The sequence below is a fragment of the Ranitomeya imitator genome, chromosome 8, assembly GCF_032444005.1.
Source record: "Ranitomeya imitator isolate aRanImi1 chromosome 8, aRanImi1.pri, whole genome shotgun sequence".
NCBI classification, from domain to species: Eukaryota; Metazoa; Chordata; class Amphibia; order Anura; family Dendrobatidae; genus Ranitomeya; species Ranitomeya imitator.
The window spans coordinates 183,892,379-183,916,490 of NC_091289.1; the positions used below are offsets into that span (position 1 = coordinate 183,892,379).

The 24,112-nt window shown below is 43.8% G+C and overlaps 1 long non-coding RNA gene across 1 annotated transcript; it reads left to right on the forward strand.

Annotated features, from left to right (window-relative positions):
* Positions 1–337: 337 nt before the first annotated feature.
* Positions 338–22,781, forward strand: LOC138647551 (uncharacterized). Its single transcript, XR_011314998.1, has 3 exons — positions 338–514; positions 661–808; positions 22,693–22,781. It is a non-coding gene; the product is annotated as an uncharacterized lncRNA (long non-coding RNA).
* Positions 22,782–24,112: the final 1,331 nt, after the last annotated feature.

A 24,112-nucleotide genomic window follows, 5' to 3' on the forward strand; every position in this document is an offset into this window, starting at 1 on the left:
CACTGTCACATCTACGCGTGACAATTTTTTTTCCTTTTTTTAGAGCACTTCTTCCACTGCGGCAGAGGGTGAGCAGGAGCAGCGGGGTCACGGTCGGGTGTCAAGGCGGCAGCGTGTAAGTATACCTGGCTGACTGTTTATTGTGTCCTCACTTTAGTATTCTTGAATCTTCCTTTCTTTACTTTCCTCTTTCTTTACATTTTTCTTCTGGACTCCTTTTTTATCTTGACTTTAATTATTCATGTCATTTCTCAGCCTCTGTTTTCTTTCTTTTCCTTATGTTAATGTCTCCAACATTAATGTATTCATTTATTTTTTAGGTTCCAAAACGGGATGAGGACCTCATTGACAACGATATCCTTATCTCCCTGGTCCATGAGCGAGTCCCGTTGTGGGACACCTCGGGTTCCACATCACTCGGACAACGTGACGATCCGGCGGCTATGGAATGAGGTGGCCAAAGCGATGTGGGATGGCTGGGACAACGCCCCGACTGGGGTCCGAAATGCATTTTGTAAGTATTAGAATGCAGTGTGATGCAGCAGAGACCTTGGCCGTGCTCACACAACTCTCAGGAGTTTCATCACACACAGTTGTGTGAGCATGACCGAAAGTCCATAGTCTAACCATTATTTTTTGTTTTTTCAACAATGCTCAAAGTCAAAACACGTTGGTGTTCGTTGAAGGACCGCTTCAACAAGGACCTGCGTCAAGAGAGCCGTGTTCTCAGTGGTTCTGGAGCAAGGATCCGAAAGTATAAATATCACCGCATTCTGGCATTTTTAAGACCGGTCCTTGCCCAGAGAACGTAAGTATTTCTCCCGTGCATTTGGTTGTGTTGTATTGCCATAATCTGTATGTTTCTATTCAACAGGAGTTGGCGTTTTTTAAGTTTTTGGTATTATTTTTTTTTTCCTTTTTTAACAGCACATTGAGCAGCATTGTTGGCCCAGGATCTGGTGCGGTCCTTCATCAGACAGCCACGGACCAGTCCCAGCCATCCTGCAGCGCTGCAGCAAGTGGGCCTGCCAAACTAACTGGAGACCAGGAAGCTGGTCCATCAGGTGTTCCCCTTTCCCAGTCCCCTGCCTCTGCCCATTTTTTGGGGGCTCCTCCCAGCAGCGGCAGAGGGCATCGGACAGTTCACTCATGCCTGAGTTTTGCACTTGAACTCGGTTTTTCATGATGGACTCAAGGCTTTGTTTGATCGACTGGATACTGCCATTAGCCATATGAATACATATATCCAGGAGGTCACCAAAAGCCTTGACCAAGTAAAAGCTGACCTCCAGAGGCCAGCACATCATTTTTTTAACCAAATTGAGCAAGGCAAGTCGGAACACCTTACTCCTGATCTCCAGATTAGTGTCATGCAGGCCTGCAATGCTGCTTACGTGCAGGCTATGCAGCAGAGTCGGTATTTTCAGCAGACAGTGGCGGCATATAATCCACCTGTGCCTTCACTGTCACGATTGACCTCAATGCCAACGTCTGCTGCATACTTAGTTGATGTAAAAAGACATAAATCCATGCGACACATTCATTCCTGCATTGAGACTGTCAAAGGTCGTCATCAGTATGTATTTTTTCTGTGCTATGTTGTGCACAAATATGTGATTCTTCAGAATTTCTTTTAGTCTTTTCCTGATGAAGAGACCTGTGTAGTCTCGAAAGCTTGCAATTTGTTACCATCTTTTCAGTTAGCCATTAAAATGTATCAACCACTGAGGACTCTCAATTCTAAATATTTTTCTATCCACTGGCTAACACGGTACCAAGATTTATATCTTTCCTGTATCTAGATATTCCATGACACACTGATGGTCTTTATAGCATCTGATTTTTTTGCACTCAGCTGAAGCTTAGCATGCTGCGAGTGAATTCCCTTTTTTATCGGATTGCACTCGGCTGATGCTCTTGTGAGCGAACCCTAATAATGAGACTGACATGAACTCCATTATACACTGGTGTAGAGGTGACTGCACAAGTTCTGTTTGTCGCCTGTAATCATGGAGACACGTCTGTTCGGCGTCTACACATGACGTCTATATACTGAGGGGTGGATATGGTCGGGGACATTACTGCAGTCTGTTTCTTGTTGTGTGACAGGTGAATATTAGGGACTTTATGATTGAGGAGTTTCCAGCTTTTAGATACTTTGTTTTTATTTTCATCCAGTGATAGATTTCTGGTAGTTTGTTTTGTAAACAATGGAATCCTGTAACACAAAGTGTTCTATCTCAGACGCCCGAGCCCAGCAGTGATCGATGCCACGCGCTGAGCCAGGAACCCTTTTTGGGCATTAGACCTGTCTGTGTTTGTAAACTGTGTTCTCAGCAATTAGAGCCCGGACCACTGACACTTTCCTTCCTTCTGGTTTGGTTCATTTGTTTAATGTCTCATTCTGCTGAGGTTTCCTGCATTATGGACTGGGGTGTGCGGAGCTTACAGTGGTGGGCAGAGAACGCCGCCCTGACTGATGTGTGCCCGCGGTGTGATTGCCGGGCGGATGGATTACCGCTGCTGCTTCCTAACATTACCCAATCTGCTACATCGAGGTGATGGAGTTACCTGCTGTCATAGTGCAAACATTGTGGACGGGCAGTGAGCGGTAAATGATGTGCAAACAAGCGCCTGAAGCCGAATGCTAATATATACCGCACACATACAGACATAAATTATACGGCTCCTACACAAAGATTTCATGGATTACCCCCAATTCACTTAATATATAATGTGCCTTTATTATATCACTGGATCTATGTAATCCACATAATACTGCCATACTGCGTTCCCACATAATGAAGTCCTACAATGTTGGCATAATATTACTATGCAGTGCCCACAGAATACCACTCCAGATGCCTACAGAATACTGCCATACTGTGCACACAATATCATAACACAGTACCCTCATACTGTAATACCTCTCCAGACGCCTATAAAATACTGCCATACTGTGCACACAATATCATAATACAGCGCCCTCATAATACCTCTCCAAACGCCTATAAAATACTGCCATACTGTGCACACAATATCATAATTCAGTACCCACATAATACTGCTCCAGATGCCTATAAAATACTGCCATACTGTGCACACAATATCATAATACAGCGCCCTCATAATACCTCTCCAAACGCCTATAAAATACTGCCATACTGTGCACACAATATCATAATACAGCGCCCTCATAATACCTCTCCAAACGCCTATAAAATACTGCCATACTGTGCACACAATATCATAATTCAGTACCCACATAATACTGCTCCAGATGCCTATAAAATACTGCCATACTGTGCACAAAATGTCATAATACAGTACCCACATAATACTGCTCCAGATGCCTATAAAATACTGCCATACTGTGCACAAAATGTCATAATACAGTACCCACATAATACTGCTCCAGATGCCTATAAAACACTGCCATACTGTGCGCAAAATGTCATATTACAGTACCCAAATAATATCTCTTTGGATGCCTACAAAATACTGGCATACTGTGCACATAATATCATAATACAGTATCCACATAATACTGCTCCTGATGCCTATAAAATACTGCCATACTGTGCACACTATCATAATACAGTACCCACATAATATTGCTCCAGATGCCTACAAAATACTGCCATACTGTGCACATAATGTCATAATACAGTACCCACATAATACCTCTCCACACACCTATGAAATACTGCCATACTGTGCACACAATATCATAATACAGTACCCACATAATACTGCTCCAGATGCCTATAAAATAATGCCATACTGTGCACAAAATATCATATTACAGTACTCACATAATATCTCTCCAGATGCCTATAAAATACTGCCATACTGTGCACATATAATCATAATACAGTACCCACATAATACTGCTCCAGATGCCTATAAAATACTGCCATACTGTGCACACAATATCATAATACAGCGCCCTCATAATACCTGTTGTGAGTTCTGTTTTTGGGCTCCCTCTGGTGGTTACTGATGGTACTGGGTGACTTGTCTTTCCTGGGTCTCTGGGTTCCACCTGTTCCATCAGGATATGGGAGTTTCCTATTTAACCTGGCTTTGCTGGCATTTCCTTGCCGGTTATCAATGTATCCAGTGTGTCTTGTTACCTCTGCTCCCTGCTCCTAGAACCTTCTGGACAAGCTAAGTTTGGATTTTCCTGTTTTGGGTTTTGCTTAATTTGGTTTTTAGTCCAGCCTGCAGATATGTGATTCTCTGCTGCTGGTTGCTCTTGTGGGCTGAAATTGCTTTTCATGTACCATGAGTTAGCACATGAGTTCAAGTAATTTCAGGATGGTTTTTTGAAGGGTTTTTCGCTGACCGCGCAGTTCACTTTTGTATCCTCTGCTATCTAGCTTTAGCGGGCCTCATTTTGCTGAAACTGTTTTCATACTACGTATGTGCTTTCCTCTCATTTCACCGTCATTATATGTGGGGGGCTGCTATTTGCTGTGGGGTATTTCTCTGGAGGCAAGAGAGTTCTGTGTTTCTTCTGATAGGGGAAGTGAGATCTTCGGCTGGAGCGAGACGTCTAGGATCATCGTAGGCACGTTCCCCGGCTACTTTTATTTGTGTGTTAGGTTCAGGGTCGCGGTCAGCTCAGGTTCCATCGCCCTAGAGCTTGTTTGTATCTGTGCTTGTCCTTTTTGTGATCCCCTGCCATTGGGATCATGACAGTATAACCGGCCCACAAAGTGTTAATTGTATTGGCTGAAGTAGGAGGATAAGTAGTCTGAGGAAGTTTTTTTTTTTTTTTCCCCTCAGAGTTTGCTGCCTAGCCTTATTGCAGCCTGGCTACTTCCTCCTCCTCTTAATCTTTGAATGGCTCTGATCCCAGCTGTTTATCATGGACGTCCAGAGTTTGGCTTCCAGCCTGAATAATCTTGCCACTAAGGTTCAAAATATACAGGATTTTGTTGTACATGCTCCTATGTCTGAACCTAGAATTCCTGTCCCAGAGTTTTTTTCTGGAGATAGATCTCGTTTTCTGAATTTTAGGAACAATTGCAAGTTGTTTCTTTCTTTGAAATCTCGCTCCTCTGGAGACCCTGCTCAGCAAGTCAAGATAATTATATCTTTCCTGCGGGGTGACCCTCAGGATTGGGCATTTGCATTGGCACCAGGGGACCCTGCGTTGCTTAATGCAGATGCGTTTTTTCTGGCATTGGGTTTGCTCTATGAGGAACCTAACCAAGAGATTCAGGCTGAAAAAGCTTTGTTGGCCCTCTCTCAGGGGCAAGATGAAGCAGAAATTTATTGTCAAAAATTTCGGAAGTGGTCGGTACTTACTCAGTGGAATGAGTGCGCTCTGGCTGCAAAGTTTAGAGATGGCCTTTCTGAGGCCATTAAAGATGTTATGGTGGGGTTCCCTGCGCCTGCTGGTCTGAATGAGTCTATGACTATGGCTGTTCAGATTGATCGGCGTTTACGGGAGCGCAAACCTGTGCATCATTTGGCGGTGTCGTCTGAACCGTCACCTGAGATAATGCAATGTGATAGAATTCAGTCCAGAAGTGAACGGCAAAAGTATAGGCGGAAAAAAGGGTTGTGCTTTTATTGTGGTGATTCAGCTCATGTTATATCAGCATGCTCTAAACGCACAAAAAAGGTTGATAAGTCTGTTGCCATTAGTACTTTACAGTCTAAGTTCATTCTGTCTGTGACTCTGATTTGTTCATTATCATCCATTTCCGTCGATGCCTATGTGGATTCAGGCGCTGCCCTGAGTCTTATGGATTGGTCATTTGCCAATCGCTGTGGGTTTAGTCTGGAGCCTCTGGAAGTCCCTATTCCTTTGAAGGGAATTGACTCTACACCTTTGGCTATGAATAAACCTCAGTACTGGACACAAGTGACCATGCGTATGACTCCCGTTCATCAGGAGGTGATTCGCTTCCTGGTACTGTATAATTTGCATGATGTTCTAGTACTTGGTCTGCCATGGTTACAAACTCATAATCCAGTCCTTGACTGGAAATCAGTGTCTGTGTTAAGCTGGGGTTGTCAGGGGGTTCATGATGATGCACCTCCGATTTCTATCGCTTCATCTACTCCTTCTGAGATTCCTGTGTTTTTGTCTGACTATCGGGATGTTTTTGAGGAGCCTAAGCTCAGTTCGCTTCCTCCTCACAGGGATTGCGATTGTGCTATAAATTTAATTCCGGGCAGTAAATTTCCTAAAGGTCGTTTGTTCAATCTGTCAGTGCCAGAGCATACTGCTATGCGGGATTATGTTAAGGAGTCCTTGGAAAAGGGACATATCCGTCCATCTTTGTCCCCTTTGGGAGCAGGTTTTTTTTTCGTGGCCAAGAAAGATGGTTCCTTGAGGCCTTGTATAGATTATCGTCTTTTGAATAAGATTACCGTAAAATATCAGTATCCTTTGCCATTGTTGACTGATTTGTTTGCTCGCATTAAGGGGGCTAAATGGTTCACTAAGATTGATCTTCGGGGTGCGTATAATCTTATACGAATAAAGCAAGGTGATGAGTGGAAAACCGCATTTAATACGCCTGAGGGCCATTTTGAGTATTTGGTAATGCCTTTTGGACTTTCTTATGCTCCTTCAGTCTTCCAGTCCTTTATGCACGATATTTTCCGTGAATATCTGGATAAATTTATGATTGTGTATTTGGATGATATTTTGTTTTTTTCTGATGACTGGGAGTCTCATGTTCAGCAGGTCAGGAAGGTGTTTCAGGTCCTGCGGGCCAATTCCTTGTTTGTAAAAGGCTCAAAGTGTCTCTTTGGAGTCCAGAAGATTTCTTTCTTGGGGTATATTTTTTCCCCTTCTACTATTGAGATGGATCCCGTCAAGGTTCAGGCTATTTGTGACTGGACGCAGCCTACATCTCTTAAGAGTCTACAGAAGTTCTTGGGCTTTGCTAATTTCTATCGTCGTTTTATAACTAATTTTTCTAGTGTTGTTAAGCCTTTGACGGATTTGACTAAGAAGGGTGCTGATGTTGCTAATTGGTCTCCTGCGGCTGTGGAGGCCTTTCAGGAACTTAAGCGCCGGTTTTCTTCTGCTCCTGTGTTGCGTCAGCCAGATGTTTCGCTCCCTTTTCAGGTTGAGGTTGATGCTTCCGAGATTGGAGCGGGGGCGGTTTTGTCACAGAGAAGCTCCGATGGCTCAGTGATGAAGCCGTGCGCGTTTTTTTTCTAGAAAGTTTTCGCCGGCTGAGCGGAATTATGATGTTGGTAATCGGGAACTTTTGGCCATGAAGTGGGCATTTGAGGAGTGGCGTCATTGGCTAGAGGGTGCTAGACATCGTGTGGTGGTCTTGACTGATCACAAAAATTTGATTTACCTTGAGTCTGCCAGGCGTCTGAATCCTAGACAGGCTCGTTGGTCACTGTTTTTCTCTCGTTTCAATTTTGTGGTTTCATACCTGCCAGGTTCAAAGAATGTGAAGGCGGATGCTCTTTCTAGCAGTTTTGTGCCTGACTCCCTTGGAAATTCTGAGCCCTCTGGTATCCTTAGGGATGGGGTGATTTTGTCTGCTGTCTCCCCAGACTTGCGACGTGCTTTGCAGGAGTTTCAGGTGGCTAAACCTGATCGTTGTCCGCCTGAGAGACTGTTTGTTCCGGATAATTGGACCAGTAGAGTCATCTCCGAGGTCCATTCTTCTGCGTTGGCAGGTCATCCTGGAATATTTGGTACTAGAGACTTGGTGGCCAGGTCTTTTTGGTGGCCTTCCTTGTCGGGGGATGTGCGTTCTTCTGTGCAGTCTTGTGAGGTTTGTGCTCGGGCTAAGCCTTGCTGTTCTCGGGCCAGTGGATTGTTGTCACCTTTGCCTATCCCGAAGAGGCCTTGGACGCACATTTCCATGGACTTTATTTCGGATCTCCCTGTCTCTCAAAAAATGTCCGTCATCTGGGTTGTGTGTGATCGCTTTTCTAAAATGGTTCATCTGGTACCCTTGCCTAAGTTGCCTTCCTCCTCTGAGTTGGTCCCTCTGTTTTTTCAGAATGTGGTTCGTTTGCATGGGATTCCTGAGAACATCGTTTCTGACAGGGGATCCCAGTTTGTGTCTAGATTTTGGCGGACGTTCTGTGCTAAGATGGGCATTGATTTGTCCTTTTCATCTGCATTCCATCCTCAGACGAATGGCCAGACTGAACGAACTAATCAGACCTTGGAAACTTATTTAAGGTGTTTTGTTTCTGCTGATCAGGATGACTGGGTTACCTTTTTGCCGCTGGCCGAATTTGCCCTTAATAATCGGGCTAGTTCTGCTACCTTGGTTTCTCCTTTCTTTTGTAATTTGGGGTTTCATCCTCGTTTTTCCTCTGGTCAGGTGGAACCTTCTGATTGTCCTGGAGTGGACATGGTGGTGGATAGGTTGCATCGGATTTGGAGTCATGTGGTGGACAATTTGAAGTTGTCCCAGGAGAAGGCTCAGCAGTTTGCTAATCGCCGTCGCCGCGTGGGTCCTCGACTTCTTGTTGGGGACTTGGTGTGGTTGTCTTCTCGTTTTGTTCCTATGAAGGTCTCTTCTCCTAAGTTCAAGCCTCGGTTCATCGGTCCCTATAGGATCTTGGAAATTCTTAACCCTGTGTCGTTTCGTTTGGATCTCCCGGCATCGTTTGCTATTCATAATGTGTTCCATCGGTCGTTGTTGCGGAAGTATGAGGTACCTGTTATTCCTTCGCTTGAGCCTCCTGCTCCAGTGCTGGTGGAGGGAGAATTGGAGTATGTTGTGGAGAAGATCTTGGATTCTCGTGTTTCCAGACGGAAACTCCAGTATTTGGTCAAGTGGAAGGGTTATGGTCAGGAGGATAATTCTTGGGTGGTTGCCTCGGATGTTCATGCTGATGATTTGGTTCGCGCTTTTCATAGGGCTCATCCTGGTCGCCCTGGTGGTTCTCGTGAGGGTTCGGTGACCCCTCCTCAAGGGGGGGGTACTGTTGTGAGTTCTGTTTTTGGGCTCCCTCTGGTGGTTACTGATGGTACTGGGTGACTTGTCTTTCCTGGGTCTCTGGGTTCCACCTGTTCCATCAGGATATGGGAGTTTCCTATTTAACCTGGCTTTGCTGGCATTTCCTCGCCGGTTATCAATGTATCCAGTGTGTCTTGTTACCTCTGCTCCCTGCTCCTAGAACCTTCTGGACAAGCTAAGTTTGGATTTTCCTGTTTTGGTGTTTTGCTTAATTTGGTTTTTAGTCCAGCCTGCAGATATGTGATTCTCTGCTGCTGGTTGCTCTTGTTGGCTGAAATTGCTTTTCATGTACCATGAGTTGGCACATGAGTTCAAGTAATTTCAGGATGGTTTTTTGAAGGGTTTTTCGCTGACCGCGCAGTTCACTTTTGTATCCTCTGCTATCTAGCTTTAGCGGGCCTCATTTTGCTGAAACTGTTTTCATACTACGTATGTGCTTTCCTCTCATTTCACCGTCATTATATGTGGGGGGCTGCTATTTGCTGTGGGGTATTTCTCTGGAGGCAAGAGAGGTCTGTGTTTCTTCTGATAGGGGAAGTGAGATCTTCGGCTGGAGCGAGACGTCTAGGATCATCGTAGGCACGTTCCCCGGCTACTTTTATTTGTGTGTTAGGTTCAGGGTCGCGGTCAGCTCAGGTTCCATCGCCCTAGAGCTTGTTTGTATCTGTGCTTGTCCTTTTTGTGATCCCCTGCCATTGGGATCATGACAAATACCTCTCCAAACGCCTATAAAATACTGCCATACTGTGCACACAATATCATAATTCAGTACCCACATAATACTGCTCCAGATGCCTATAAAATACTGCCATACTGTGCACACAATATCATAAGACAGCGCCCTCATAATACCTCTCCAAACGCCTATAAAATACTGCCATACTGTGCACACAATATCATAATACAGCGCCCTCATAATACCTCTCCAAACGCCTATAAAATACTGCCATACTGTGCACACAATATCATAATTCAGTACCCACATAATACTGCTCCAGATGCCTATAAAATACTGCCATACTGTGCACAAAATGTCATAATACAGTACCCACATAATACTGCTCCAGATACCTATAAAATACTGCCATACTGTGCGCAAAATGTCATATTACAGTACCCAAATAATATCTCTTTGGATGCCTACAAAATACTGGCATACTGTGCACATAATATCATAATACAGTATCCACATAATACTGCTCCTGATGCCTATAAAATACTGCCATACTGTGCACACTATCATAATACAGTACCCACATAATATTGCTCCAGATGCCTACAAAATACTGCCATACTGTGCACATAATGTCATAATACAGTACCCACATAATACCTCTCCACACACCTATGAAATACTGCCATACTGTGCACACAATATCATAATACAGTACCCACATAATACTGCTCCAGATGCCTATAAAATAATGCCATACTGTGCACAAAATATCATATTACAGTACTCACATAATATCTCTCCAGATGCCTATAAAATACTGCCATACTGTGCACATATAATCATAATACAGTACCCACATAATACTGCTCCAGATGCCTATGAAATACTGCCATACTGTGCACACAATATCATAATACAGTACCCACATAATACTGCTCCTGATGCCTATAAAATACTGCCATACTGTGCACACAATATCATAATACAGTACCCACATAATACTGCTCCAGATGCCTATAAAATACTACCATATTGTGCACACAATATCATAATACAGTACCCACATGATACTGCTCCAGATGCCTATAAAATACTGCCATACTTTATCACACAATATCTCTATGCAGTGCATAATACAGCCTTACACGTAATGCCAATATTTACAAATACGACTATACAGGGCCCAGAAACCAATACTTTAGTGCCCAGATAATATTGTTATTCACTCCCCACATAATACAAAAATACTTTATCTATGAAATATGGCCATACAGTGCATGCATAATATCGCCATATACTCCCAATAATGTCAATATTTACTAATTATTTATAATTTACTATAATAATGCCAATAGCACTATATAGGGCCCACATACTATTACTACACAGTTTTTTGCTAATTTCTGCCAACATAATAGAAATATACATTACACCGTATCCACAAAATATTATCTTACACCTCACATGTAAAACCAATATACAGGGTCTACAAAAGAACACCATACTGCGCTCACAAAATAGCACTATAAAGTGTATACATCACACAGTGCCCACATATTAATGCTATACACTCCCATATCATACTAATATACATCTACACACAAGGCCATATAGTGCCTACATAATAATACTCATATATTGTCAGCATGATATTGCCATACAGCAATGTAAAGTATCCATTAATAATACCATTTAGTGCACAATAATACCGCACAGTGGCCAAGTTATAACATTGTACCGTCACATGTGTCTGAAGAAGACCCTGCCGCTCCAGGTACACAGGGGTGACAGTCTTTGAATTATTTTACTGTAGGCTGAAAAGCGAGATGCTGTGCACCTCATCTGCAGTGAAGCCTGTTTCACCACTAGATGTCAGCGCACAGAAAAATGTGGAGCGAAAAAGTGCCCCTATTATAGCGCCCCAGCCATTCTTTGGGATTTTTTTTTAATGAAGTTTCTCTTAAGTTAACTCCTAACTTGCCACATAATAAATAGGACTATACCATGAGATGGCGTGAGTCTCGCTCCAGTGCGGCGCTCGTACATCTGGCGGCAACATGTTATATTGTTTATTTGTGTGAAGGATGATTACTGCTGTTTGGGCGAGAGAAGAAGAACATTTCTCCTGTCTACAGAACCTAATGTTATAATGAAGGATCCCCAAGTGTAAAAACAACAGAATAAGAAAAATAACAAACTTACCAAGAAGTGAAAAGTTATGTAAAGTCATATGTGCTGCTGACAACCAATATGGCAGCCACTGCAGCTCCTGTCGGGGTTGTCAACCAATTGTGCTATTGAAAAAATAGCAAATTTGAGTAGAATATTTAGAGTAACTAAATCTTACATTGTTTTCTTTTTTCATATTTTGCAGGCACTTTCCATGTCTGCAGATGGGTGGGGGTCCGTGACCTGAAACCCCCATTGATTGCTCAAAAAACGACTGAAGCGCTTGTCAGTCACAAGGCAAAGGGGGCGCCTTCTGACAGATGGGTGGGGGTCTGGGTCCTGAGACCAGGAGACTAATAGGGTGGGGGTCTCAGGACTCGGACTCCCGCTGATCTGCAGACATGCAAAGTGCCTAAAAAATGTTCAAAAAAAAAAAAAGATTAAAAGTTTATCTACTTTCTCAAAGTTATTGCCGCGGTTGGACCCCCAGTGATTAGCAAGTTATCCACTATCCTGATATTTGGGACTAACTCTTTTTTCATGATAACATGCGGATGTGCACGTTCTGCCATGTCTGCCACTACCGCTTGCTGTGCCAGGTCTCTTGTGCCAGTTTTCCCATCTCCTTTGCAGAGCAGAAAACAAGCATAAGTGGGAAAATAAGACACATTAAACCACAAACCACAGAGCGAAATATCTGGGTGAAGCGCCTGATCCCTACGGGACTCAGTCAATCTGACCACAGCAAGAAATAACAAGGATGTTGAAGGCAGAGAGAACAAGATTCTAGGGTGGAGGCAGAGGTGTCCTCCTGCTTTGTCTGCTGCCCTTCCTACTCAATGACAGATGCAGCTTTTCCTGGAAAATCTCTGATTCTGGAATTGTCCCTGATTTTCCTGGAATTTGCAAACTGCGTGAAAATATTGATCAAAGTATGACTTCTGTCGTGTTGTAAAGTATCACACATGATGGGCTCAGATGCTGTGAAGAATATGGGGGGATTTAATGGCAGCTTACAATCCTTCAGCATGTCTAGCTGTAACATGTCACCTGGCTAAGCAGGTGTTTGCCCCACCAGCTAGTATCCAGTCTCATACAGAATGACCACCTGTGGAGCACATGCTATGTGACTGCTTCATTTAAACTTCCTCCAGTCAGATAGGATTTCATAAGGAAATGTAAGGAGAATATAGCGTTATCGTGCATCCTAGCCACACAACAGTTACATTTTCAAGATCTCTGCAATGGGCCGAACGCCTTCCAGGGTCTTGAACCAGTTTAGCACTCCAGGGTGGGGAATATGCAGAATGGCTAGTAGAAGCCTGGTAGCAAAGCCGGATTTGGTCTCCAAATGTAACAGGAGCCAAGCTGGATCCGATGGCGCCAGAACTGCTGCCTATGATCTTCCGATGGAAAGTTATTATCTTTCATAGGTTTTGGGAGATTTAGCTACAAATCCCCATGGGGTGGATAAGGCCCATCCCGGGGACAGAAAAGGGTCTGACCAACTAAAGGCATAAAGCCTTGTGTAAGGCCATGTGCTTTCTCTCTCTCTCTGTCATACTTACTGCTCACTTCTAAAGGGGGATGGCCATGACGAATAACATGCTGGAAGGACCTGGAACCAGCGGGCACACCATGCCTCCATGTGGTCCAGCACATGGTCGAACATCAAACCGGTAACTGACATGTTTAGTCTGCTTGTACCTTTTGTACTACCACCTTTATTTGCATATCTGACAGTAGTATATGTGTAACCATTGTGTATATAATGTATTGTCTAGTGTGCGATTAAATATATAATTTACTCTTGGGATGTTCTTTTGTCTCGATCCACACGTCCATTTCTCGGTTTAACTTTCCATGCTACCTGGGCTGGTTTCTGGCCTGCTATAATCCTGTTAACAGACTGGGCTTATATCTAACAAGGAACTGGTGGCAGGCTTACTGGTGCTGTTTCACTGGTGCTATTAAAGGGAACCTGTCACCTGAATTTGGCGGGACAGGTTTGCGGTCATATGGGCGGGGTTTTTGGGTGTTTGATTCACCCTTTCCTTACCCACTGGCTGCATGCTGGCCGCAATATTGGGTTGAAGTTCATGCTGTGTCCTCAGTAGTACACGCCTGCGCAAGGCAAGATTGCCAAATTCAGGTGACAGGTTCCCTTTAAACGTGGCCTGTCAGGGTGAGCGAGTGTGGTGCCGCATCAGTGACTGCATGAGCCACACTCTCACTCCACGTGCCTCCCTGGGCCTGTGTGGACAGGGGGAGTCTGTGTAATTCTGTGCCAAACTGATTGTATGTGTCACCAGGAGGTGCAGAACGTCGTGTTGGTGAAAGTGGGGTGACTGTACCGTGTGATCCCTTATCTGCAGGTTAATAGTGTTTTTTTCTGGTGACAGTTCCCTTTAAGAAAAGTATGACAAGTGATAGGATTGGATGCACTCACTCAGTAGACAGTATCATAGATAAGATAATCTTAGATACGCGGCTCAGCAGGATGGCACATGATGGCTCCACGTCATTGGGTCCATGGTTAGTCTTGTAGGTACAGGACCAATGATGGGTAAAGCTCAATGTCATGCAGTCACTAAGGACCGTAAGGATGGTGCAGCCCCACTGCTGATCCAATATATGTGTATATATAGGCCTCTACAGAGATTAGACGAAGGTGCCGGATTACTGGAAGTTTACGGGATTTATAAGCAATCCCTCAGGATGTGGATGTTGCACTGACAGCAGCAGGAGCGCAGGATTGATGATGGGATTCTCCATCACCTGCATTGACTCCCACATATGAGCGCCTGGGGCCGAGCATTCTTCTGCATGGTCTGCCATGAGTTTAAATTTCTGGGATAGTTCAGGGCAGATAAAGCGTGTTACATACTGGTAGCATGTACAGGAGCCGTCTGACTGCAGAGAACACAATCCCTGTACACCTGGATATGTGCCCCCCTCGCCCGGCAGTCTGCACGCACAATACGAGCGTCTACGTGTAGAGACAGAGCCCAGACCGGTCTATAGCGAGAAAGTCATCGAGCCGAACCTGAAGAAGGAAAAATGTCGCCTACATATACTGTATCCATAGAAGATCTGCTTCGTCAACTCTCATAAATTACACCTGTACCTTTATTTTATATATATTTTAGGAGCAGAGAATCAATATTCAGTTGTTTGAAGTAGCAGGAACAGTCGGGAGAGGCCCCTGTGCTAGAACAGTATACGGGCCCCCCGCAGTCCAACAGCTCATCACAATGCACAATGCCACCTACATTGGAGCTGGTAGTGGCCCCTTTATTTCTTGGGCCCCTGAACACCTACACAGATTGCACCAATGATATGTCTGCCTCTGGTTGTTTGTATATTATCATCACTTTGTCGTTGCTGCTATAAAAATGAATGTACTGAATCTTGCTGAGCCAGAACCCAATGTGGTTCTCCAACCATTGAGGACCCCCATTCACAGGATCAGTGGGATTCCCAGCAATCAATAAGCTATCGTCTATACTACGAATTGGGGATAACTTCGTGCCATGGACTTGGGAAAACGTCTTCAATTATTGTACGATGAAAAGTTCCATATCTTTCCAATTGACTTTTTGTAGCAATTTCTCCAGTATCTCTGCTTCCTGTCCACGAATAGAAACATTCTTGTTTACAGTCAGTGATTTGCAAATGTCTACACTTGTTATTTCTTACAGCTGAATGGTTCTCCACAATTATATCCCGTCTATACAATCCTCTTTGAGGGAAAGTCTGGACTTCAGGACGATTTATAAACCAGAACTGATACATTGTAACGAACCATCAGGAAAAAGAGAGAGTTGCACGCCATGTTACTCCTCTGATAGATCTGTACTGATTTTCAGCTTCTGTATAAAAATATTTATACTCAATGTCAGCTGGTAAATGTATTTATTTATTCTAAATCAATGAGAAGAGTGTAGGGGTCATTATACTGTTTGGATTGTTATGGGGATGCATTATACTATATGGAAGGCTATGTAAAGCCATTATACTCTGTGGAGCACTATGTGGGGCCGCTATGCTCCATGGAGCACTATGTGAGGCCAGAATACTCTATGGAGCACTATGTGGGGCCATTATACTCTATGGAGCACTATGTGAGGCCATTATACTCTATGGAGCACTATGTGAGGCCATTATACTCTATGGAGCACTATGTGAGGCCATTATACTCTATGGAGCACTATGTGAGGCCATTATACTCTATGGAGCACTATGTGAGGCCATTATACTCTATGGAGCACTATGTGAGGCCATTATACTCTATGGAGCACTATGTGAGGCCATTATACTCTATGGAGCACTTTGTGAGGCCATTATACAATGTGGAGCACTATGTGAGGCCATTATACTCTATGGAGCACTATGTGAGGGCATTATACTCTATGGAGCACTATACTCTATGGAGCACTATGTGAGGCCATTATACTCTATGGAGGACTATGTGAGGCCATTATACTATATGGAGCACTATGTGAGGCCATTATACTCTATGGAGCACTATGTGAGGCCATTATACTATATGGAGCACTATGTGAGGCCATTATACTCTATGGAGCACTATGTGAGGGCATTATACTCTATGGAGCACTATGTGAGGCCATTATACTCTATGGAGCACTAGGTGAGGCCATTATAATCTATGGAGCACTATGTGAGGCCATTATACTCTATGGAGCACTATGTGAGGCCATTATACTATATGGAGCACTATGTGAGGCCATTATACTCTATGGAGCACTTTGTGAGGCCATTATACTCTATGGAGCACTATGTGAGGCCAGTATACTCTATGGAGCACTATGTGAGGCTATTATTCTGTATGGAGGACTATGTGGGGCCATTATACTCTATGGAGGACTATGTGGTGCCATTATTCTGTATGAAGGACTATGTGAGGCCATTATACTGTATGGAGGACTATGTGGAACCTTTATACTCTACGGAGGACTATGTGGTGCCATTATTCTGTATGAAGGACTATGTGGGGCCCATTTTACTGTATTTTTGGGGGGTATCATACTTTATGGCAGCCATGAAAGGGGAATCTATGGATTGACTAGGAGGAAAATTACTTTATAAGGGCTGCAAAGTTGTGAGATATGTTTTCCTTTTGACCCCGCAGAATCTTTTTTTCTTTGGGCGGGGTGGGATTGGGGCAATTAGAACTTCTTTCTGCTATGGGGCTCATGATTTCTATCTATGTCCCTGGTTTTTAGCATTAATAAATATCCAATTGACTGACAGCAAGCAGAGATACTGAGAAGTATGATGAAGTAAAGTAGAAAGTGCATTAAAAAGTATCAGAATTTTCCTTTATACAATATTAACACTTTATTTACTGTATATAAGACTGGACTAAAGAGCAGGAAAGTTTATATATGGAGTACAGCGATCCCTACATGACTTAGCGTTCACCTGCGCTCCCCACTGATGGCGGAACATGAGATATTAAGACGTGCGGCACATTATTACTTATCTCTAGGAGATTTCTTGGTAAACACATCAGTGGAAAGGTCTTTAGAAGGCCTCCAGGATAAATCGGCCGCTCTCAGAGGATGATATTTGCTGACTGTGTTCTGCTTAACACGATCAAAACACCAAGGAAACTCCACACTTCCTAAAGGATAAGTCAAGACTCTTCTGGACTTATCTGCCAACTTCAAAGCCGGAGATCCAGAAGCTTCAGAAGTGCAGAGATCTGAGAGTGACCTATATACTAACCTGAGTTTAAAGGCTTCTGAATATTTATTTTCTGCACTTTTGTAAAGTTTGAACTCAAGTAAATGTAACTTTTATAACAAGAACATGCAGGAGTGCAACTAGAAAGGCCTGAGCCCCATGGAGAACTATTGAGTGAGCCCCTTCCGTCATTCACACTTTCCTGCCAAGCCAAGAATAGTGTCACCCTTAGTGGAGCACACAGTAGTAGTGCCCCAAACACTTATAGTGTTATAGGTTTTATAGCGCGCCTTTAGAGCTCTACACACTTTAATAGTGTGCTCGTGTGGCGTATAGTAATTGTGCCTCTCCACAGTAATTATGCCCCTTTGGTGCCCCTACACTGTAATAATTTCCCCTTAGGTCCCCCACACAGTAATGGTGTCTCCTAAGTTAACTACGCACAGTATGATGTCTGCTTGGTTTCCTATACACTATATGACACCTCTTTTATGCCCCCTAACATATTGACCCCTCAGTGCACCACACAGTTCGATGCCCCCTCAGTGCACCACACATTACCATGCTCCCTCAGTGCCCCACACAATACGATGCCCACACAGTACGATGCCCCCTCAGTGCCTCACACAGTACGATGTCCCCTCAGTGCGCCACACAGTACAATGCCCCCTCAGTGCACTACACAGTACGATGTCACCTGAGTGCCCCACAAATGCTCCCTCAGTGCCGCACACAGTACGATGCCCCCTCAGTGCACCACACATTACCATGCTCCCTCAGTGCCCCACAAATTGCCATGCTCCCTCAGTGCCGCACACAGTACAATGCCCCCTCAGTGCACCACACATCACCATGTTCCCTCAGTGCCCCACACCATACAATGCCCCCTCAGTGCCCCGCACAGTGCGATGCCCCCTCAGTGCCCCACACAGTACGATGCCCCCTCAGTGCGCCACACAGTACGATGCCCCCTCAGTGCACCGCATATTACCATGCTCCCTCAGTGCCCCACAAATTACCATGCTCCCTCAGTGCCGCACACAGTATGATGCCCCCTCAGTGCCCCACACATTACCATGCTCCCCAGTGCCACACACAGTACGATGCCCCCTCAGTGCCCCACACATTACCATGCTCCCTCAGTGCCACACACAGTACGATGCCCCCACAGTGCCCCACACATTACCATGCTCCTTCAGTGCCCCACACCATACAATGTCCCCTCAGTGCCCCACACAGTTTGATGCCCCCTCAGTGCACCACACAGTATGATGTCACCTCAGTGCCCCACACAGTAAGATGCCGCCTCAGTGCCCCACACCATATAATGACCCCTCAGTGCCCCACACCATACAATGCCCCCTCAGTGCCCCACACAGTAAGATGCCCCCTCAGTGCCCCACACAGTACGATGTCCCCTCAGTGCATCACACAGTACGATGCCCTATTAGTGCTACCACAAAGTATGATGCCCATTTTATGCCCACACACTGTATAATACACCTTTAGTGCCACCACAAATAAATGCCCCTTAGATGTTCATTTCAGGCAGGCACAATTACTTTTTGCATTGTACTAGCCCTTATTAGTGAGATCACGAGATCACAAAGAGAATAGTGGATCAGGGAATCGTTTTAGTAATATCTGCAGCCCCTCTGCGTCATGTGAATGCAGCCTTATAGAGCATCTCAGAGAACAAACAAGGCTGAATACGAGACCACAGCTCCAGAGATGTTTGGTTTAAGCTCCTCGGAGTGCCAGCTCCATTCATCCATTATGTGACCAGTCTTGTCGTTCACTCTTATTCACTTGGGACAAGCTGTCACATGGGATGGAGACAATCCTCCCGTCTTTCCAGCTTTAAATCCCTCCAAAATGTGTAGAACGGAGACAGGAGAGTCATCACTAAGGCAATGAAAGTGTTATTAAGGGGCCGGGTAACCGGTAATGTGGAATCTGAGGTGTTAAACTTTGACCGCAATGCCAATGAAGAGACTTTGCAAATCTTCAGCAAATGCACTTTTGTGTATACAGCTCTTAGGCAGACCTATGTGTCTCCATGGTTACAGACTACAGACCAAAACTCTGTAGTCTGATGCTGCAGTCACATACAGTATTACTCATTTTTCTCTGTGTCTTAAGACTAGACACAGTAGCTGAGGGGACAGATCCAGAAGTGTAAGGCAACTACACAGGGTTTGTAATGAAGCCATAGATCTGCATTGGGGCTGTATACACCAAGTGATAGGAGATTTTTAACCAAAACTATTTTCTTTTTTTATTTTAGATGCATTTTCAAAAGAAATGCTGCATAAAAGCCTTCCAAGAAATGCATCAATGTATTAATAAATAATGAATCGCAGAATTTCTGCCCGTTCCTTGGACATTCTTTACGACACCTCTACTGTGAAACTTATGGACGCAGTTCTGGCGTCTCTGAAAATATTGCAAATTATTGGGAGAAATCACAAGTAAATTTCTTAAAATTCTTTAACTTTTTAATTCAAAAAATCTAATTCACACAGAGGAAGTCTCCATGATGGGATCTGCTGACGGACACCAGGGCATCCTGACCATATTCCACATTACTAGGGTTACAAAAAAATAAAGTTTTTAAATTTACTTGGACTTTATTTATCGTTTAGAGTGTAACTTTTATTTTCTCAGCAAGACCTAAGTATATGGGTGTAACAATCGCGGTTGCAGAGGTTGTGACAACAACCGTGTGGGTGAGTGGCCTGCCGACATCAGTGCAAACTTCAACTGGATGTGGGTCCTTGGATGCACATTCAGCTGAAGTGTATTACTGTGTAGAGATCCTCCGGGTCTATGCACCGCAGTACACACTGCCGGCCAATCAGCATGCACATGACTGGGGATGCATGGCAGTCTCCTGCAAGCTGAAGTCAGCTGCCGGCTTCAGAAGAGGACACTGCACTGTGGGGGATCAGAGGGAAAGTGAGTAAAATGTTTTTTTATTTTTCTGTGCATTAATGAACAGCGGCAGAATGGGGAACATATACCAGGATGGGACATAAGATAAGAGCATATACGTATACCAGGATGGGGGCCCAGGATAAGGATCCTATATACAAGGATGGGGAACATATATACCAGGAGGGGGAACCTATATACCAGGATGGGGCCCAGGATAAGGGTCATATATAACAAGGAGGGGGAACATATATAACAGGATGGGACATAAGATAAGAGCATATATACCAGGATGGGGAACATATATACCAGGATGGGGAACATATATTCCAGGATGGGGTCATATATAGGGTCATATATAACAAGGAGGGGGAACATATATACCAGGATGGGACATACGATAAGAGCATATATACCAGTATGGGGTCATATATACCAGGATGGGGCCTAGGATAAGGGTCATATATACCAGGAAGGGGAACATATATACTAGGATGGGGGATATATTCCTGGATGGGTTCATATATACCAGGATGGGGGACCTATATACTAGGATGGGGCCCAGGAGAAGGGTCATATATAACAAGGAGGGGGAACATATATACCAGGATGGGACATAAGATAAGAGCATATATACCAGGATGGGGAACATATATACCAGGATGGGACATAAGATAAGAGCATATATACCAGGATGGGGTCATATATACCAGGATGGGGCCTAGGATAAGGGTCATATATACCAGGAAGGGGTCATATATACCAGGATGGGGCCTAGGATAAGGGTCATATATACCAGGAAGGGGAATATATATACTAGGATGGGGGATATATTCCTGGATGGGGTCATATATACCAGGATGGGGCTCAGGATAAGGGTCATATTTACCAGGAAGGGGAACATATATACTAGGATGGGACATAAGATAAGAGCATATATACCAGGATGGGACCCAGGATGGGGTCATATATACCAGGAGGGGGAACATACAGTTAGGGCCAGAAATATTTGGACAGTGACACAATTTTCGCGAGTTGGGCTCTGCATGCCACCACATTGGATTTGAAATGAAACCTCTACAACAGAATTCAAGTGCAGATTGTAACGTTTAATTTGAAGGGTTGAACAAAAATATCTGATAGAAAATGTAGGAATTGTACACATTTCTTTACAAACACTCCACATTTTAGGAGGTCAAAAGTAATTGGACAAATAAACATAACCCAAACAAAATATTTTTATTTTCAATATTTTGTTGCAAATCCTTTGGAGGCAATCACTGCCTTAAGTCTGGAACCCATGGACATCACCAAACGCTGGGTTTCCTCCTTCTTAATGCTTTTCCAGGCCTTTACAGCCGCAGCCTTCAGGTCTTGCTTGTTTGTGGGTCTTTCCGTCTTAAGTCTGGATTTGAGCAAGTGAAATGCATGCTCAATTGGGTTTAGATCTGGAGATTGACTTGGCCATTGCAGAATGTTCCACTTTTTGGCACTCATGAACTCCTGGGTAGCTTTGGATGTATGCTTGGGGTCATTGTCCATCTGTACTATGAAGCGCCGTCCAATCAACTTTGCAGCATTTGGCTGAATCTGGGCTGAAAGTATATCCCGGTACACTTCAGAATTCATCTGGCTACTCTTGTCTGCTCTTATGTCATCAATAAACACAAGTGACCCAGTGCCATTGAAAGCCATGCATGCCCATGCCATCACGTTGCCTCCACCATGTTTTACAGAGGATGTGGTGTGCCTTGGATCATGTGCCGTTCCCTTTCTTCTCCAAACTTTTTTCTTCCCATCATTCTGGTACAGGTTGATCTTTGTCTCATCTGTCCATAGAATACTTTTCCAGAACTGAGCTGGCTTCTTGAGGTGTTTTTCTGCAAATTTAACTCTGGCCTGTCTATTTTTGGTATTGATTAATGGTTTGCATCTAGATGTGAACCCTTTGTATTTACTGTCATGGAGTCTTCTCTTTACTGTTGACTTAGAGACAGATACACCTACTTCACTGAGAGTGTTCTGGACTTCAGTTGATGTTGTGAACGGGTTCTTCTTCACCAAATTAAGTATGCGGCGATCATCCACCACTGTTGTCATCCATGGACGCCCAGGCCTTTTTGAGTTCCCAAGCTCACCAGTCAATTCCTTTTTTCTCAGAATGTACCCAACTGTTGATTTTGCTACTCCAAGCATGTCTGCTATCTCTCTGATGGATTTTTTCTTTTTTTTCAGCCTCAGGATGTTCTGCTTCACCTCAATTGAGAGTTCCTTTGACTGCATGTTGTCTGCTCACAGCAACAGCTTCCAAATGCAAAACGACACACCTGGAATCCACCCCTGACCTTTTAACTACTTCATTGATTACAGGTTAACGAGGGAGACGCCTTCAGAGTTAATTGCAGCCCTTAGAGTCCATTGTCCAATTACTTTTGGTCCCTTGAAAAAGAGGACGCTATGCATTACAGAGCTATGATTCCTAAACCCTTTCTCCGATTTGGATGTGGAAACTATCATATTGCAGCTGGGAGTGTGCACTTTCAGCCCATATTATATATATAATTGTATTTCTGAACATGTTTTTGTAAACAGCTAAAATAACAAAACTTGTGTCACTGTCCAAATATTTCTGGCCCTAACTGTATATACCAGGATGAGGGACCTATATACTAGGATGGGGCCCAGGATAAGGGTCATATATACCAGGATGGGGTCATATATACCAGGATGGGGGACCTATATACCAGGATGGGGTCATATATACCAGGATGGGGTCATATATACCAGGATGGGGGACCTATATACCAGGATGGGGTCATATATACCAGGATGGGGTCATATATACCAGGATGGGGTCCTGGATAAGGGTCATATATACCAGGAAGGGGGACATATATACTAGGATGGGGGATATACACCTGGATGGGGCCTAGAATAAGAGATACATATACCAGGATGGGGTAAATTTACACTAGGATGGGCCCAGGATGGGGAACTAGAAAGGAGCCAAAGATGGGGGAGAATACCACATAATGGGGGAGGGTGTGCAACTTGTATGTCCTTATAAGATTTATAACACATACATCTGACGAACATACAGTTGTGAGCCCAGGTCCATATTTTTCATCGAGGCCCATCGGACCCTAGTTATGCCACTACCTAAGTAGTTAGTTTTCCCCTTATAATGTTCCCTGTTCATTTTCCTTCCCTTCCCAGTTCTCACATCCCTTTCTTTACCCTACTCTCATTCCCTTAGTAGGAATATTATGTAAATGTATTAAAAAAGTTAGTAAAAATATGTACGACAAAAAAATGAAGGAAAAGGAAAGTAAAATAAAAAAATTGGTAACAAATAAAAAAAGATATCATAAACATAAAATATTAGTAAAGAAAAGAAAAATAATATACACCTATACAATATCCCTGATTTATAATATTATTTATCATGATAAGTATATGTTACAAACAAAAAAAACTGATACATTTTTCCAGTATTTTTCATAAAACAAAAAAATTTTATATAGATGAAAAATTTTCTGACCAAAAAGAAAAGTTCTTCAACTTACCCGCACCCGTCCGTATTCACCGCAAGAAGTGGAGATGTCACCCATTCAGAACCGCTGCGGTCTGTGATTGGCTGCAGAGGTCAGGCAAA